General features: G+C 42.9%; 1 non-coding gene across 1 annotated transcript; it reads left to right on the top strand.

Moving 5' to 3' along the window:
• The first annotated feature begins 8,971 nt into the window (after nucleotides 1-8,971).
• On the top strand, nucleotides 8,972-9,090 carry LOC145390520 (5S ribosomal RNA). The gene has a single exon (XR_013895667.1). It is a non-coding gene; the product is annotated as a 5S ribosomal RNA (ribosomal RNA).
• Nucleotides 9,091-20,679: the final 11,589 nt, after the last annotated feature.

Here is a 20,679-nt window from a genome sequence, read left to right as displayed (position 1 = left end):
CAGTACTTCTCTTCAGTAATGTTAAAAATCAAGAAGATAAACATTAAAAATAATGTGAAAGAATTAGCATTTCACAGAGGATGCTAGAAAAGTTAAATATGTATCATAAACTGTCGAAGTCAAGGATACAATTCATTTTCGAATGAAGCCTATTCACTATTTATTTGTTTCGTATCAAACATAAATTTACTACAAACTTATGACACCAAACATAGAGTACAACAGTCAGTGAAGTACAGTGTGTATAGTCTAGTTATATCCCAAATCATTTTGTAACTGATAAAAGTCAATATTAATATAAGCCATCCATGGGGAGGTAAAATGCTCTGGGGAACAGCCAGTCACTCAGCGGGAAATTAAACATACCACCAGCCAGCTGATGTCATCTCACAGCTGTCAAGTGTCAAAACAAGTCCGCCCAATGGAAATCACCAATAATAAAGTTAGGTGCGCTTTGCTTGTCCCCGTCTGTAATTCATATTTGAAGGTATGTGATGGCAAAAATTACATGCTTATTATAATTACCTACCATTATGCAGATGAATAAATGCCAACGTTTATAATTATATCAGACGACACAAATGTAATCTTTCCTTTCACAGTGAACCTCACACTCATGACTGAGGTCTGTTTTTGAACAGCTATACTGTATTTTAAAATGCATGGCAGCTTATAATTATGATGGCCATATCCCACTGGAGCCCAATGTCCCCAGTATTGGACAGAACTGGGAATTTTAAAATCTTAACAAAGTAGGGAACCCCCAGGTAGGGACCTATGTGCTTCACAATTATGAGCCAATAGGCGGAAGGCGGTACGCTTAGGCTGGTAGTATTAAACTACCTCTTCCCACGAACAAGCTCTTCGTCACGCCTGCCGTAGTTTTAAAGCAAAGAGGTTCCTCATACGGTGCACGAAGAGGTCTCTCAGGGTTAAAAGTACTGGAATATGAAGCAGGAGCATCACCCGCCTCTTCCCAAATATCTTCGTATCTTTTTTATACTGACATCATATTCATGTAGGTAGTTAGTATCTTTACATTCACGAAATGTATTTGCAATTTTTTAAGATGTTTTATCATTTTTTTTCTGTGTGATACTGTCTTTATTTATAGATCTTTAGGAGACTGGTGCTACCCGTTTACGATCAAACTACTGCTACCACTACAGAGCTCAGTGACTGCTACGTGCACACAGCCCAGTCGTTCACTCCTATCATTCCCAAGTTACCTGTGTCTCATACAGTGGTGATCCAGGCAACTTCATTGCTTATTTCCAAGAGCACTTTATCTAACAGACTTGTAAACCATTCCACTTTTCACTACTGTCTTCAGAAAGGCAAGCACATGGTACAATTTAAGGCCGTGGTTATATTACTGCCATCGCCGCTAAATTGTAGCTGCCGTAATCCTAATCACTTCCTCTTTACGGTAGCCATAACTTAACCTAAATAACCTAACCTAACAGTATTTCTAACATAGCCGAAAAAAACAAACATGACTGCTAACTTCTAGTGGTTTAAGCCGAACTGTAGCAGTATTAACCTAACCTAACCAAAACTGACCTGACCTGACCTAACCTAACCTATTTCTAACCTAACTGAACCACCACACCAAACAACTAAATTCTAGCTGCCATAATCCTAACCGTGGTTAGGATTATGGAAGTCGCCGCTAAATTCTAACTGCTGTAATCCTAATCACGGCCTTAATTATACCACGTGCTTACCTTTCTGAAGACAGTAATGAAAAGGGGAATGGTGTACAAGTCTGTTAGATAACCTGACCTGACCTAACTTAACCTATATCTAACCTAACTGTACCACCAAACAAAACCGCTAAATTCTAGTTGCCATAATCCTAACCACCATCGGACCCCCTCTCAAGTATTAAAGTATCAAGTATTAAAGTATCAAGTATTAAAACTATATCCCACCATTGGACTGATTCGAAGACGCTATTTATCAGATTTAGCATATTATTTTCGCAATATATCACACGAGAGAGTAAACATAAAACAGATGACGGCAAATTTGAGCTCCTCCGGCGTAACAATCTCACGATTTCTCTCCCAGAGCACACCCCCGCAGCATACCAACCATTCCATAATCTCCTTCTGGGAAGAGGCTGTTCGGCAGGGGATTAAAGGTACCAAACTGGAAAGAGCCTCTTCACGAAGATGCTTTGTGAGAAGGGGAAGAGGTTGTTTAATACTACCAGCCGTAGGACCCTCCCAGAACAGTGCCTCGTGCCAGCAACTCTGGGATCATATGAGATATAATTAATGGTTATCTAAATGAAAGAATGTGGAAGTACCAACAGCGAGCGTGTATGCACAGTACCGGGCTGCAGTGATACACCCCTCCTCATCATGGGGAAAGAGAGAGGGACTTGGGAGAGCAGCAGGGTTGTGAATAGGGAGAGTAAGGTGCCTGTTTAGTTTCGCAATACACTGCTTACAAAGATATTTATAACATGAGCAGCAGAAAAATCTACATTTCAAAACTGCCATCACTGTGGCTGTTCCTTTTACCTCCCCATGGACTCCAATTATAAAGAGGTTTTATGAGTTATACAGTGATTTGGGATATAAACTGTCATACAAACTGTAGTTCACTGAATACAGTACTGCTGTACGTTATGTTTGGTGTCACTTGTCTGTACCTACACACACACACAGGTTGCCAATGCAGACGGAGCTCTTAATGGATCATGGGAAATTAATTGCCGAACCAGCGGCAAAAAGGAACCAAGCCTATTGTGATTATGTAAATGAATGAATGGTAGTCCAATATCATAGTGGTGAAAAAAGCACAGATTTTGGTCCAACAAGAGTACAAAATACAGAAAAAATGTAAAGTTTTTGTAGGTTGCATCATAGCGGAAAGAGGCAGCTCTTTGTTTACACCTGATAGCGGCGAATTTGAGGGTTTTACCAACGAGGATAAGGATAAGGAAAAAGGAGTGGTTTAATGTAGAAAGTGTATGATAGCAAAAAAAAAAGAGAGAGAATGCGTGGAACAGCTGGAGAAAGAGAGGTAACAACAGAACAAAGGAAGAATATAAAAGAACTAGAAATGAATACACAAGAATACAAGAGAAGAAGAAAGGAATTTTGAAAAGATATAATAGACAAATGCAAGGATGAACCCAAACTGTTCTATAGATTTGTTAATGGCAAACTGAAACAAAAGGAAGGAATCACCACTCTGAAAGTAAAAGGAGAGGTCTATAAAGATGCAGCAATGCAAGCTGAAACAACGAACAAATGTTTTCAATCGATTTTCACTAATGAAAAAGACTTTGTGGATGGAGTCGGAGTGATTAGAAATGTACCGGTGATAAAAGACATAAAAGTGGAGGTACAGGAAGTGTATAAATGACTGGAAACTCAAGATGTAAGGAAAGCCCCAGGACTTGATGGAATTTTTAATTGGGTACTGAAGGAATGCAGAAAAAAACTGGCAGATAAAATTCAGTTTAATTGTGTGTTCTCTGGAAGAGGAGAAAGTGCCAAAAGAATGGAAGAGGGCAAATGTGGTACCAATTTATAAGGGAGGAAACAGGGAAGAACCCCTGAATTATAGACCAGTGTCTCTAACCAGCATGGTCGCAAAATTGTGTAAGAAAATCCTGAAAGACAGATGGATAAAATATCTAGAAGAGATTAATATTTTGGCTGAATGTCAGTTTGGATTCAGAAGTGGAAGGTCATGTGTTTCCACTTGTTGAGCTTTTACTCAAGAGTGATTGATGTGGTACAGGAGAGAGATGGTTGGGTGGATTGTGTGTACTTAGACTTAGAGAAGGCCTTTGACAAGGTACCCCATAAGAGACTAATGTGGAAACTAGAATATATAGGAGGACTGAAGGGGAAACTCCTGGAATGGATGAGAAACTTTTTAAAAGACAGACAAATGAGGACAGTAATAAAGGAGAGGATGTCTGGATGGAGGGAAGTAACAAGAGGAGTCCCTCAAGGCTCGGTGTTGGCGCCAGTAAGGTTCCTGATTTACGTAAATGGTATGGTAGATGGAGTGAACACTTATGCAAGTCTGTTTGCTGATGATGTCAAGATCTTGAGGAAGGTAGAGGTTGAGGAGGATTGTAAAATGCTGCAGGAGGATCTGGATAGGATTCATGATTGGAGCCGGACGTAAGAAATGAAATTTAATGTAAAAAAATGTAAAATATTGGAAATGGGTAAAAGTACCAGGAGGCCATCACTGAATTATTTGTTGGGTAATGAATTAATCACAAAAAGGAGAGAAGAAAAAGATTTGGGAGTGCTGGTCTAAGATAGTTTGTCACCTGAAAAACACATTAACAAGATAATTAGAGAGACGTATAAACTCTTGAATAACATAAGAGTAGCATTTCATTATATGGATGGGGAGATGATGAAAAAATTGATAGTGGCCATGATCCACCCCAGGTTAGAATATGCAGTGGTAGTGTGGTCCCCACACAAAAAGAAAGATATACGGTAAACAAGCTTGAGAGAATACAAAGAAGAGCAACCAAGATGGTCCCCAGTCTGGCAGATCTGTCATACAGAAAGAGACTGGAAAATCTGGATTTGCCTTCCTTAGAGGAAAGGAGAAAGAGGGGAGACATGATTGCAGTGTTCAGAACCATGATGGGAGTAGATAAAATTGACCATGAAGATCTGTTTTTATGGGATAAGAGAGCAACAAGAGGATACGGAATGAAATTGAAAAAGTCAAGCTGCTTGAAGGATATCAAGAAAATATAGCTTTCCTTACAGAAGTACAGACTTATGGAAAAGCATGGACAAAGAGATCGTTCAGTCTAAAAACTTAAACGAGTTTAAAGCTAAATTTGACTTACTGAGAAAAATGTGACGGGAACCCACGAGCACAGCACATTTCGTGTAGGTCACAATTAGGTATACAGTATTAGGTAAATACATAAATATTTGGAACAACTTAGACAAAAAGGTGGTGCAGGAGAAAAACATTCATGTGTGTAAAAGTAGACTAGATAAATGTGGGTATGAAGACAGGACAACACGAGCATTGCTCAATTCCTGTATACTACAAATAGGTAAATACACACACACACACACACAGGTCGCCGACAGAGATGGAGCTCTTCCTGGATCGTGAAGAAATAATAGCTGAATCAGCAACGAAAAGGAGACCAGCCTGTTTGTGATTATGTAAATGAGTGTGTGAGTGGTGGTCCCATCGGACAGTAAATGAAAACCGCGGTTTCGGTCATAAAAAGTACAAGACATAGTGGAAATAGAAAGTCTCCATATGGTTGAATCAATGCACAAAAGGACGGTGCTTAGTTTATGACTGGCGAGAGAGGATTTGAAGGCTTCACTGAAGAGGATGTGAGAAATGGAAGTACTGTATTAAGTTGAACCAAACAAGAGTAGCAGAAGTAGAGAAAACAGCGGAGAGGAACGTCCAGGAGATAAAAAAGGTATGGACAATAATTAGAGAGTTAAAGGAACGGGCCATAGAGCAGGAAAATGGGATCACAATTCTATGGAATAAACTGGAAAAAATTTGTACATGCGGTGACGAACAAGACAGAGAAGTTACGGAATTAAAGGTAAGCAATGAATCTGCTTCTAATGAAATAAAATAGCTCAAGAGGGAGAATAAGAGGTTGGAAGAAGAAAGGGACAGGATGAAAAGCAAACTAGATGAGTATGAAACCAAATCAAGAATACACAATGCGCAAATTAAAGAAATGAAGGAGCAACATAAGGGGTGGAAGAAAATTTAGGAAGAAGGAAATGTAAATCTGAAAGAGATTACAGAACAAGAAAGCAAGGAAAAGGTAGAGAAGGAAGTGGTTAGGGTACTGAGAAGTAGAGAATCTTTTGTTAGGGATGTAGCAGATATGAAAAATGTGTAATAATTTCATGAGTTAACAAAAAATGTATGACAGTAAGATCTGAAAGAGAAAGAGAAGAACTGAATAAGGTTAAAGAAATAATATCAGTAGTCATGGGGGAAAACAACGAAGCTCAAGAAGAGACTGAAGAGGTGTTTAGGTTAACAAAGTACGAGGAAGGAGGGGCAAGGCCATTGAAAGTAAAGTTTAAGTCTAAGGAAACAGTAAACGAAATTATCAGTAGAACATGGAAACTATCAGACAAGGAAGGGTTAAAAAATGTTTGGATAAGGAGAGATGCAAATGAGGAGGAAAGAGCCAAAATAAAGGAGTTAGTAAAGGAAGCAAAGGTAAAAAATGAACAGAGAATGGAGGAAAAGAAGTCAGTGTTTTATTGGAGAGTCATGGCTCAGAAATTAAGAAAGTGATACCGAAGAAGAGAAGGAGAAAAGAAGGTATAAAAAACCTCAAGAATAATGTGAAGGTGGTATATAAAAATGACGATGGTTTAATATCGGCAAGACTAGAAATAAATGATTTTTTGAGGGTACATGAACCTGATGTTATGTGCTTTGTAGAGACCAAGTTAAGAGAAGATGCTGATGTTCATATGGGAGATGGTAATTACGAACTGTGGAGATCAGACAGAAAAGAAAAAACAGGAGAAGGAGTGATGATAGCAGTGAAGAACAACATAAATGAAGATACCGTGGAAATGGGAGATGGCAGGGTCGAAGTGATAAATATGAAATTAGAAACTGGAGAGAATAGCAAGAGAGATATGGCAGTACTGTATGTTCCTCCTAAGACAAGAGCATGGAGTGATGATGAATACCAGGAAATGTTGTCAGACATGGCTAGTTATTTACAGAAAATTATTAAGAAAAGCAACAATATAATTTTAATGGGTGACTTCAATTGTAAAGAGATGAACTGGGAGGAATGGGACTCAAGAGGCAGCAAAGATTCGTGTGGCACCATATTATTAAATGTAACAATGAACAATGTGATGACGCAATGGGTCAAAGAAGAGACACGGTTCCGAGGTGAGGACACGCCAGCAAGACTAGATTTACTGTTTACCAAAGAAACCAATGTAACACAATCCCTGAAATATCTGTGTCCTATTGGAAAAAGTGATCATGTGGTCACTGAGTTCCAGATGATAACAGGGAACGTGGAGCCAAGAGACGAGCTTTATAGGCAGGGAAGATACAACTTTGGGAATGCAAATTTCACAGGATTGAGAAAATTTTTTGAAAATGCAGATTGGAGAAAATTCAGAAAAACAGGGGAGATACACAGGAAGTGGGATATTTTTCTAGGCCTCTGTAATTCAGGAGAGGAAAATTTTGTGCCAAGAGTAAGGGGGAAAGAAAACAGGAAAAAGGAGTGGTTTAATAGAAGGTGTATGATAGCAAAAAAAGAGAGAGATATGGCATGGAATAATTGGAGAAAGAGAGGTAACAACAAAACAAAGGAAGAATATAAAAGAACTAGAAATGAATACACAAGAATACATAGAGAGGAAGAAAGGAATTTTGAAAAAAGTATAATAGACAAATGTAAGGATGAACCCAAACCGTTTTATAGATTTGTCAATGGCAAATTGAAACAAAAGGAAGGAATCACTAAACTGAAAGTAGAAGATGTGGCAAACCAAACAGAAATAATGAACAAATATTTCCAATCAGTTTTCAATAATGAAAAGGAGTTTGTGGAAGGAGAGGAAGTGACTAGAAATGAAGTGATCTATCTATCTATCTATTGCCAGACGCCTCAATCCCGTTTGGGGTGGCCACAAACAAATCGCCTCCCAGTCGCCCTGTCCCCCACCATTTCACTGCCCTGCTCCTAACTCACACCCCCCTCTCTCATATACCTCTCCACCCCATCCCTCCATCTCATCCTCGGCCTCCCCCTCCCTCTTCCCCCCTCCACCTCACTCACATACACTCTCTTCGTCAGTCTTTCACCCTCCATCCTCTCCACATGGCCAAACCACCTCAGTGTGTTCCTCATAACGCTTCCTATCACATCCACATCCACACCACAACGCTCCTTTATATCCTCATTCGTCAGCCTGTCTCTCCACGTGACTCCACAGGCTCCTCTTAAATAACTCATTTCCACTGCTCTCACTCTTGACTTGTGTCCTTCCAACAATGTCCAAGCTTCACTTCCATACGTTAGAGTTGGTATCACAATACTGTCATGTAGTAACTTTTTCACTTTCATGCTCACTTCCCTGTTTCTTATCATTGCTTTAAAAGAACCAGCAACCTTTCTTCCCTGCTGTACCCTTTCAAGCACTTCACCCTCCAAACCACCAGCCTTACTCATCACACTACCCAAGTACTGTACTTAAACATACTCACATTTTCCAATTCCTCACCATCCAACCTCGCTGTACATTAACTAACTTCACCTCTCTCAAAGGAAGTCCAGGAAGTATATAAATCACTGGAAACTCAAGATGTAAGGAATGCCCCAGGACCAGATGGAATCTCTAACTGGGTACTGAAGGAATGCAGAGAACAACTGGCGGATAAGATTCACAGTTTAATTGTGTGTTCTCTGGAAGAGGGGAAAGTGCCAAAAGAATGGAAGAGGGCAAATGTGGTACCAATTTATATGGGAGGAAACAGGGAAGAACCCCTGAACTATAGACCAGTGTCTCTAATCAGCATGGTTGTAAAATTGTGCGAGAGAATTCTGAATGATAGATGGGTAAAATATCTGGAAGACATGAATATTTTGGCTGATAGTTTGGATTCAGAAGTGGAAGGTCATGTGTTTCCAACTTGTTGAGTTTTTACTCAAGAGGGATTGACGTGCTTCAGGAGAGATGGTTGGGTGGACTGTGTGTATTTAGATTTGGAGAAGGCCTACGACAAGGTACCTCATAAGAGACTAATGTGGAAATTAGAGCATATAGGAGGACTGAAGGGGAACCTCCTGGAATTGATGAGAGACTTTTTGTGAGACAGACAAATGAGGACAGTAATAAAGGATAGAATATCTGGATGGAGGGAAGTAACAGGTAGAGTCCCACAGGGCTCGGTGTTGGCGCCAGTAATGTTCCTGATTTACATAAATGTCAACGGCCATGCCACGTTGAGTACACCGCTTCCCGTCCGATCAGCGAAGTTAAGGAACGTTGGGTCTGGTTAGTACTTGGATGGGTGACCGCCTGGGAACACCAGATGCTGTTGGCATCCCTACGTGTCAAGTGGGGTTGGTGGTGGATTAGTGCCCCTCCCTGTAAAACAATTAACTCTAAGCCCTTGACCACCCCGTTTGGGATACATGGCGTCTGGCAATGGATGGATGGATTTGGTAGATGGAGTGAACAGTCATGGAAGTCTGTTTGCTGATGATGCAAAGATCTTGAGGAAGGCAGAGGTTGAGGAGGATTGTAAAATGCTGCAGGAGGATCTGGATAGGATACACAAATGGAGCCTGATGTGGGGAATGAAATTCAATGCAAGAAAATGTAAAATTTTGGTAAATGAGAAAAAATACCAAGAGGCCATCACTGAATTATTTGATGGGTAATGAAACAATCACAAAAGTGAGAGAAGAGAAAGATTTGGGTGTGCTGGTCCAGGACAGTTTGTCACCTAAAAAACACATTAACAAGAGAGTTAGAGAGACGTATAAACTCCTGACTAATATTAGAGTAGCTTTTCATTATATGGATGAGGAGATGATGAAAAAATTGATAGTGGCCATGATTCGCCCCAGGTTAGAGTACGCAGCAGTAGTGTGGTCCCCACACAAAAAGAAAGATATAAACAAGATAGAGAGAATACAAAGAACAGCAACCAAAATGGTCCCCAGTCTGGCAGATCTGTCATACAGAGAGAGGCTGGAAAAGCTGGATTTGCCTTCCTTAGAAGAAAGGAGAAAGAGAGGTGACATGTTTGCAGGACCATGATGGGAGTAGATAAAATTGACAAAGAAGATCTGTTTTTATGGGATAAGAGAGTAACAATAGGACACGGAATGAAATTAAAGAAGCCACGCTGCTTGAAAGATATCAGGAAATATAGTTTTCCTTATAGATGTATAGATCTGTGGAATAGCCTGGACAAAGAGATCGTCCTGTCTAAAAACTTAAAAACGAGTTTAAAGCTAAATTTGACTTACTGAGAAACAGAGACGGGACCCCACGAGTGGAGCTCATTTCCTATACCTCACAATTTGGTAAATACACACACACACACACACACACAGAAGTGGGCAAAAACATTATCATGCCACCTTGCTAAAAGGTGGATGATAAAGGGAAGGGGACTGAGAATTGATCCTTACTCCCTGCCTGACTAGGGTGGGGAAAGAGGAAGTATCCCCAGGGATAACAATGAAGGATCACTCCTTCAAAAATACCTTATCCAGGAAAGTGTAGATCCCATGACACCAAGATGACACAACTTGTGAAGTATTCCATCATGGAAGGCCAAATCAAAGGCTCCCCGGAGGTCCACAAAGACTGACATGAGTATCTGCTGATGAAAGTATGCCTGGTGAATGTGATGGTAAAGCCACCAGGAAAGCCAGCAACACACCATCCTCTCAAGCATTTTCCCTACAGTGGATAGCAATGCTGTCAGCCTGTACTGAGCAAAGCCAGAGAAGGATCTCTCCCCAGCTTGGGAAAGGAAAGGATGTGAGAGGCTTTCCAGCAGGATGGGAAAACCCCCAAAGCCCAGCTGTTATTAAATATGTCATGGAGAGAGACCTAATGGGAGAGGGTAAGATGAACCAAAACCTCACTGGGGACAAAATCCGGGCCACAAGTTTTCTTTGGCGGTAAGGTTTGCAGAGCAGAGAAGAGCCCCACCTGGGTGAAGGTGGGAATTAAGCCTGCAGGGATGGGGGGGAGGGGGGATTCCTGCCTGAGTGATTCTGAGCAACCACTGGAGACCTGCAAGTGGAGCAGGGGTACTAAAGTGTGACCAGAAGGTGGCTAAGAAGACAGCCTTGTCCAGGAAGCATACCAGAAGGCTACCCTCCTTCACCAAAGGATACGAGTGGACGGTAGGGCAACCTTTCACTGGCCAAATAAAGGACCAAGTCCAGGGTAGTGAGCTGGAGAATGAAAGGATTAAGCAGAATACAAACCCAGCAAACCATGCCCGGTTAAGAGCCCTCTTGCATTCTACATCCCTACGGTAGTGAAAGCCTTGGTGGCTAGGACAGGGAAACCTCCGCCAGGCATTACAGGAAAACCACCTAGCCCAGACAACCCTGGTGGAGTCCCTCGGCCACCAAGAAACTATAGCAGTGCTTTGGGAACATGCTGAAGACCTGCAGAAAGTTGCCTTGCCTGGTGCAACCACAAAAGAAGTAAAGGCTGCCACACAGTCATCCAAAGGTGTTCCAGGCAAAGTCCCAGTATCCCTAAGGGTTGCCATAAAGAAGGCCCAGGAGGTTCTTGTGAGGATCCACGGCGGATGAGCCAGGGCAAGGCAGGGTCGGGAAAAGCAGGGACAGCCAGGATAACCGGAAGGTGGTCAGACCCCCAAAATGGGTCAATCCAAATGGCTGAGCACCAAAAACAGAGTCCCATACATATAGATGAAGTATGGATGGCAGGCCTGAGTGTGGGTCTATATGGGTCTGTAACCCCAAGAGGGTGTGCAGGGGAAAGCAACCACACTCCAAGAGAAGGTCTATATGGGTCTGTAACCCCAAGAAAGTGTGCAGGGAAAAGCAACCACTCTCCAAGAGAAAGTGGAAGAGGAAAGATCCTGACCTGTTGCAGATCCCCACACCAGGAAAGAAGCCCAATGTGGATGCCTGGCATTAAAATCACCCAGAAAGAGGTAGGGCAATGGAACCTGGTCTTGATAGGCTCAGGCCTCTTCTAGGCCAATGTTCTTAAAAGGGTTGTTGCAAACCACCACAGTGATCCAAACCGTCACACAGGACAGGCAGACCACAAGAGCTTCAAACACCCCTTGACGGGGCCAGATCAGTGGCAGAACAGAACGGACACATCCTCCCTGATCACAACAGCTAGACCACCCTCGACACCCTGACGATCACTCCAATGGACGGTAAAACCTCAAAGTGAAATTGGAGATGTGGGGACAGCCAAGTTGCACAGGGACCAGTGACATCCGGGGTGAGGTCCACTGCTGTTTGTTTGAAATGAGAAGTTTTCCATAGAAGGGATAAGGCATCTCAGAAGAAGAATCTGTGAAGAGGAAGAGGGGCCATCACTGGGATGAGAGGAGGGAGAGGAGCCAGTGCAAGGCTGACACAAATGTTGATAAAGGACTGTCCATTTCTACACATGGAAAGGGCTGTTAGCATGAGGTACGCAAAGGACTCTGAGGAATGGGCAACTGAGGGATTGGCAGGTGTGGAAACTACAGAGGTTATCTTTGGTACGAGCCAATGTGGAGAAGCAGGAGAATCACCAGATGTGGAGCCCATCTCAGGAAAACTGGGGAGGCGACAGCTTGTGGTTTGGTTGGAGCAAGGGCAGGAACAGTAACCAATGACTGGGTATAAATGGCTGACATAATACCAGGCAAGATATCTGGCTGGATGGAGGGACCTAAGGAGTCTGGTGTAGCATGAGGGGTAAAGGCCCAGATTGGGTAATGTTGACAACGGGGCTTGGGAGAAGGGGCAGGGTGGAGCAGCACCGCTAACTGAAAGGTTGGGTGGGAGGACACAGCTATCGTACATTTCACCTCACTGCGTTCGGCTGCTGACTCACCAACAGATGTTCCAGCAAGGTCATCCAAAGTTGAAAAACAGTTTGTGACCACAACTGCATGTTTAAGGCCATCCTGGACAAGGCCGGAAGTCCGAAAGGGAGTAGTAGGCGCTGTCAAAAGGACAGAGATGGGAGGAATGCATCCGAATGGATTGAGGGCATGCAGATGGGTGTCGATGTTAGACAGGGTCGAAGAGTCAGCTCTCACAGCATCATGGATGGCAAGTGCTTGTTGGTAGACTGGACACGTGTGGGAGACAACTGGGTGTGCAAACCTGCAGAAAAAGCAGTAGGGGTCATTGGAGCATTGACCATCCGATGGGAACTTGCACAGATGGAACCTACTATATATTGAGCACCTAACTTTATTTTTGCAGGAGATTGTGCCATGGCTGAAGCGATGGCACATGTCGCACCCTAGGATAGGAAAAATATAAGCCCCTATGGAGTAGGAGTGGCCAAAGGTATTCTGCTTTTGCAAGGGGCCCTTGAATTTCAGCCACATCACCCTGACCACCATTGTGACCTCATCTCCATGAGGGTGGACCATAAGGCGGGTGACCTCCGATAACTGGGAGCAACAGTTGCCAAGGCAATGAAGGTAAAATAAAATCTCCTCCTCTGAGACAGCAGGAGCAACAGGCCTAATTTTCCCACTGAAAAACTCACCACTGAAAGGTGCACGAGCCAACCAGCACATGACAGGCCAGTCCCCCAGCTGGGTGAGGGACTCAGGCAGCACAGTCATTTTGGCCACATCATCTGTAGATACACAAAACTGAATAGTTGACCCTTTACCTTGTGGTAGGTGGGGGCACTCACCATCCACTCACTCGATGTAGTGCTGCTCTCAGGTGTCTGCCCTTTCCTCTCCTCCATCCCTCTTTCCTTCCATCATCTATCTTTCTTTCCTTCATTCTTTCCTCGTCCTTCTGCCTATGGGTGACTTTACACTCCCTCTTCTGTCTTTCATTCCTTCATTCTTTCCTCTTCCTTCTGCCTATGGGTGACTCTACACTGAGTGACAAGCCAAATGGTTTCCTGTACACCAGGAAACTATTTTTTACTATGCTGGGTGGTAACCATACAACCAAATTTTGGCGCCTGGTGGTCAAGTGGGTAATTATTGTGCTCCAATCGGATTGAGCCGGTGAAGGTTTATATCCAAGGAGTGGTTGGGGTTTATTGCTCACGTAATGCCACTCAGGGATGAGTGAGGCTGGTCACTCATCTTAAATGTCAGGACCAACTGCCTAGCCCTGGGCTCCTACGCTCCTCATGGGGCAACGTAGGATTGGACGTTGGATGGATGGATGGATGGACCCTTTACCCAAAACCCTAAGTGATCCCTTAATACTGTTCAGTATTTGCCCAGTGAGAACTTGCTGATGGCATCCGACAGCCTGTGGGGATTGTCAGCTGACCTCGCAATGTAAACATGGCTCCTTGCTTCGCTGGCAACACTTCCATCTGGGAAGGAAGGCCGAATCTACTCTTTCAGGGGCCCAACCCTCATCACTGGTGGTGATCATCCTTACCAGGGGCAGCAACCACCCCTGCAGCAGAGGTGAGGTCCATCGGGAAACCATGAATGGCGAGACCGGTCATGGTAGATGATATGCTGGTCTAACACTGCCCAACAAACACTTGTATATTGAATTAAGACACAGTGGTATTGCTGCACAATGTCCAAAACAAGGTGGTTGTGATGGGATAGGATGAGTTGGGTTGAGCTCCTGAGACCAAGATGGTTAACAACACAGCCAGGAGGCATGTGTCCAACAGTGACCGGGTCTAAGCAGTGTACGTTCAGTTATTTTCACTAAGAGGTGTTACCTCAAAGTTTCCGAAATTTGACTATAAAAGGGAAAAACTTACGTCATAATCACCTCCATCTCCTTCACAGTAGCCTCCATGGGCGTGCAGACACCGATTCCAGCACTTCTCCCATGACCAGAATGCATTCTAGAAGTCCTTGAGCACTAGCTTCTTCTTCTTCTTCTTTTTTTTTTTTTTTTTAAATTAATGCAAGGATGAAAGAACCAAAGGCAAAGAGCTTGCAAACTGTTCCCTCCAAGAAAAATAAAACCAAAATAACAGACAGCCAAATTCAAGATGTGTTCAGAACCTTCTGTGATTCCTTCTGGATCTCCTTAACGATGTCAAATCAGTCCTTTCAGTTGACTTTCCTTTTTGGAGAGGAAAAAATCACAGGGGCCAAATCTGGTGAATACAAGGAGTGGAGGACAACCAGCATGTTTTTTAATGCCAAAAACTGCTAACCAACAAGGGCTGTGTGCACGGGTGCACTGTCATGGTGAAGAACTCATTTGTTCGTGAACCACTTGTCTGGACATTTTTGCCTCAAATCCTCCAGGAACTGTCTCAAAACGTACAGCAGAACTTTACACTGACGGTCTGTCTTTGAGGAACGAATTCCTTATAAACAACACTCTCCATGTCGAGAATGTGATGAGCATTCACGTCACACTGCCCATGAACTGATGTGCCTTCTCTGGTTGGGGAGAAGGTGGGCTCTTCCACTGTGATGATTGTTGCTTGGTTTCTGAGCCGTACGTGTGAACCCAGCTTTCATCACAATTAATGACACCTGAGAGGAGGTTAGGGTCATTTCTGGCCATTTCCTTGAGCTCCATGCAACACCTGAGAGGAGGTTAGGGTCATTTCTGGCCATTTCCTTGAGCTCCATGCAACACCTGAGAGGAGGTTAGGGTCATTTCTGGCCATTCCCTTGAGCTCCATGCAACACCTGAGAGGAGGTTAGGGTCATTTCTGGCCATTTCCTTGAGCTCCATGCAACACCTGAGAGGAGGTTAGGGTCATTTCTGGCCATTTCCTTGAGCTCCATGCAACACCTGAGAGGAGGTTAGGGTCATTTCTGGCCATTTCCTTGAGCTCCATGCATACCACTAGATGATGCTTCCTTTGCTGATCAGTCAGCAGCCTTGCGAAAAACTTGGCGATGATTCATCTCACATCAAGGTCGCCAGAAAAAATGTATTGGCAAGTTCCATAAGATAGGCTAACAATGTCACAAACATCGTGGATTGTCCTCCTGCGATCTTTGAGGATGATCGTACAAACTTTGGTCACACTGTCAGGAGTTGAAATAGAGGAAGGGCAACCAGAACGTGCATCTTCATCTGTTGATTTTCATCCCTTTTAAAAAGCTTAAACCAGTTGTAGGTTTCTGCAAACCCCAAAGCACTGTCGCCAAGTGCTTGTTTTTAACATTTTATAAGTTTCTGCCAACACCTGATGCACACACATTGCTCTTTCACATTCTCTGTTTTTGATATCACAAAATTCACAAACTAATGCAAACACAGTAAAAAAAACAAACAAACAAACACACGTGCAATGAACACATCCACCCTGCACAACACCACCTGACACAGTAACAAACAGAGGGTGCATGCACTGCCACCTAGCATCCACACACCGTACGACAAGTAGTTCCCTCCCTGCTTTCAAATTTCGGGAACTTTTGAGTAGCACCTCATATTTCTGCCTTAGATGAATGCTGCAGCATGTTTAAATTGGATCTCACCGACTGGACATGTCAGTGCATCCTAGCCTAACCAAGAGGTTTTACCCTCCAAGATCACCAATAGCTTTAAACACCTAAAATTGTTACTAAAACCAGCCTTGAATGACCCCAATACAAACCAGGCAAAAATTCTAATAATCAACCTGAGAAAAATTCCCACCCAGCATCACACATTTTGCTAAAAATTACTCTTGGAGCATTAAATTAAAAAATATAAAATAAATAAATAAAAAATAAAAATAAAAAACTTTGTGACACTGTTTTTTAAAGTACCATTAGTTATCAACAATAAAGGAAAAAATACAATGAAATCATCTGCATGGAGTGACTGCATACAACTTCAAAGGTAAACACTAATGCAGTAATCCTGGATAATAAATCAGTCAGTCAAGCAGTATAATTTGTATGATAGTACAGTATAATTTACAAAAACTATCTATCTATAGCCCGACGCCCTAATCCCGCAAAGGGTGGCCGCAGACAAAACGCCTCCAAGTCACTCTGTCACCCACCATTTGACTCCCCTCCCCCCAACTCACCCCCCCCTCCCTCATATACCTCTCAACTCCATCCCTCCACCTCATCCTCGGTCTACCCCTCCCTCTCCCTCCCTCCACCTCACCAACATACACCCTCTTAGTCAGTCTTTCATTCTCCATTCTCTCCACATGTCCAAACCACCTCAGTGTATTTCTCCTAATCTTTTCAACCACATCCACATCTACCCCACAACGTTCCTTCACTTCTTCATTCGTCAACCTGTCCCTCCATGTCACTCCACATGCTCCTCTCAAAGTAACTCATTTCCACTGCTCTCACTCTTGACTTGTTCCCCTCTTGCAATGTCCACGCCTCGCTTCCATACGTCAGGGTAGGGATCACAATACCATCATGCAGTGACTTCTTAACTTCCATACTCACCTCCCTATTTCTCATCACTGCTTTCAGTGCACCAACAACCTTTCTTCCCTGCTGTACCCTTTCATGTACTTCATCCCCCAAAGTTCCATCCTTACTCATCACACTACCCAAGTACTTGAATGCACTCACATTCTCCATATCCTCACCATCCAACCTCACTGCACACTCTGTGACTTCATTCCTCTCAAACACCATAACTTTACTTTTGTTTACATTAACTTTCAGCTTCCTCCTCCTACACACTGTCCCAAATTCATTCACCAAACCTTGCAACTCCCATTCATCTTCACTCAACAATACTGTATCATCAGCAAACAGCAACACCAGAATCTTCCAAATCTCACCCTCATTCATTAGGGCCACCCCCACATCCACTGCCCTACCTTGTACCTCCTTTACAACCCCATCCATATATATATTAAACAGCCATGGAGACATTACACACCCCTGTTTCAGTCCCACATTGAGATCAAAGAACTCACTCAGCTCACCATCCACTTGCACCGTAGCCCTAGCTCCCTCGTACATACTCTTCACAGCACTCAACAATTTCCCCTCCACTCCATATATTCTTAATACCTTCCACATACCTTGCCTATCTATTCTGTCATAAGCTTTCTCCAAGTCCATGAAGGCAGCATACACTTTCCTTCCCTTCTCTAGATACTTCTCCACTAAACATCTTAGAATAAATATCTGATCTACACACCCTTTTCCCTTCCTAAATCCCCCTTGTTCTTCTCCAACTAGCTCCTCTGTCATATGCCTAACCCTATCAATGAGTATTCTACCATATATTTTACCAGTCACACTAAGAAGGCAAATACCCCTATGGTTACCACATACTTCTCTCTCCCCTTTTCCTTTGTACAGAGGAACAATTATACCTGATTTCCAGTCCTCTGGAACCCTTCCCTCTTCCCAAGCCAATCTACACAACTTCCATATCCACTCCACAACAATCTCACCCCCATACCTAAGCATTTCACCACACACTCAATCAATTCCTGGGGCCTTTCCCAGCTTAATCTTCTTCATTGCTTCCACTACTTCTGACCTACTGATCTCTTCCTCCCTCCTCTCATCTCTTCTTCTCCCAGCCATTCCCCAACCACTTATACTCACACTGCTCTCACTCTCTACATTCAACAAATCCTCAAAGTGCTCCTTCCAACTGAACTCACATAATTATCTTACCTAACTTTTTACACCAACACATATACACTTCACATACTACAAGAGCTAAATTTTCTAGCCCTGAGTCCGTCAGTTCATAACAAAGATCGGTCTCATCATTAACATTTTAAGTTTTTTATCATTCTCCAACAAAGAAACTTTCCACATCATAAACACAAATGACTTACTCTGTCTGACTGTCGGAATGTTACTCTCGTTCGCATCAAGCTCCCACACCACACACCACTTCATCCAACAATTTTACTTTTTCCTGATGAATAAATGTTTTTCTTGTGTTCTTAAAACTCTCAGGTTACTTAGGCATACCTAAAGTTAATTTGGAACTGTATGCTCAGAGTTCCCATATGAAATAAAGAACAAGTAAATAAATAAATGCTTCTAAACACAACACACAACAACTGAGGCAGGCATCACCAGGTGTGGGACATGGGTCATGGTCAAGCAACCCAATCAGCGACTGACAAAAGCACAATGCATGAGTTGTAAACAAATGCAGCCATCTGGAAGTCCATTACCTCGATGTACCCTCTTCCCACTCAGTTTCTCCTGTGCAGCTGAGTGACATTATCGTGTTGTTGAGTAATTAACCCCTTGTTTACCGACCCCTCCCCCCAATGCAAACACTACGTTTACCTCCCATACCGACTTGATAGCTCCCTCTCCCGTAGTGTGAGGGGTAGTGTATATTTTTTGCCACATCGAAACTATTCACTCTTTGTGATTTATTTGTATACTGATGATCACATAAACCCAGCATGATGTTGGTAGTAAAAAAAATTATAAAATAAATCATTACGGTATATAAGTTTACATATCTTATGCTGATGCACTGTTACCCAGGTAACTATTGTACAAACTGACTTGAAAAAAATGTCCTGCACAGATGGATGGCTTATTTATTTACCATGTAAGCTGAGCATGAAGTATGTGGACACACGTGATGGTGATGGCGACCTTGACCCACTTGTTGCCGAGAGTGCAGCGTCACTAAGCTTGCTATTAATTTCCTCCTCCTCCTCCTCACTCACATCAACCTCACTATCATTTTCAGGATCACAGTCATCTACTGACACATCAGACACTGCTGCATCATCATCTGATACATCTAAATAAGTATCCTCATGAGGAATAAACTCGTCACTATCTGAATCCACCAGAGACGCCATGAGAGAAAAATATCTTGTACACCCTCTCTTGTGGTCAAGTGCGTGGTAACTGACTCTCTCAGGCAGGCCAAGGGGTGTAAATTTTGCCATATGTCAGCAGAAAATATAGTATGATATCTGTAGTAAAAATTATAAATAAAATAATGATTGGTCTAGAAGAGGTTACATCACAAATGAGTAAGCAAGCCATTGGTGCCACTGCAACTCAGTCATGACGTATCTTATAATGTCAGAATTCGTCACAGTCTTTGTTGTCAAAATACAGAGCTGTTGCTAACACGAGGTCCTCAGAAACAGCCTTACTGGACTACCCTGAGGCCCATCAGCTGCCATTCATTTGGGGGTGTACCAGCGTGCCACGGTAGCGGTTCTGGTATCTCATGGATGTTTACAGGTGATGTACGGGGGTACATCAAAACACATTTTCGGTAAAGAAGGGGTTAAGGGAGAAATTAAATGCTCTTGTTATTGTACGATCAATGCTTCCCTTTGTCTTAAATTGCGACTCTCCTGTACTGCCAATTGCTTCCTGTTTCTGAGATGGATATTGCCTAATTTTGCTAAATATTGTTTTAACAGTGCCAAACAGAAAGCACCGGATATTGCAACTGGTTGGATATTGTGACAATAGGTAACTTAGAGATTACTCTACTCATGAATATCACTTAGCAACAGGGAAGGCAACAAGCCAAATTTTTGGTTCTGAGAGGAAGAGGACTCTGCAGAGTTTATCCTGCTTGAGGCTGTCTGGTGTGCCTCATCTGCTTGGGAGTTGGGACAAGTGACCTTGGCTGTTGCAAGCCAAGTGGGCTGAACTTGATAGAGATGAAAGTGGCTTTGTCAATGCACACCATGTAATAGGAAATGCTAATTTTGGATGTTCATTCTGTTCTGCCACTGGCACTTGTTCTGTAAACGTATCCCTGTGTATTAGTCACCTTGGTGGTTTCCACCACCTAGGGACTGACTTCTCAAATAGGGCTTCATCTCCGAATCCCTCACAGCCATCAAAAACCATAGACACTGGCCCAACATTGTCAGCAGAAAACAGCTCAGGTGCATGATAACTACAGTAATCCCTCGATTATCCCATGTACTAGAGCCAAAGGCATGTCCAGGTAATGGCTCTGTCTGGATAATGGACTTCTCACTTGGCCCCCTTTCATTTTGAAAGCCACTGTAAGAGGCCACTACAGTACATCGTACAACACTTGTT

The sequence above is a fragment of the Coenobita brevimanus genome, chromosome 14 (assembly GCF_032717465.1).
Source record: "Coenobita brevimanus isolate Jiangsu-jjx chromosome 14, ASM3271746v2, whole genome shotgun sequence".
Lineage (NCBI taxonomy): Eukaryota > Metazoa > Arthropoda > Malacostraca > Decapoda > Coenobitidae > Coenobita > Coenobita brevimanus.
The sequence above is the reverse complement of the archived record's forward strand: the minus strand, read 5'-3'. Positions and strand labels throughout refer to the sequence as shown.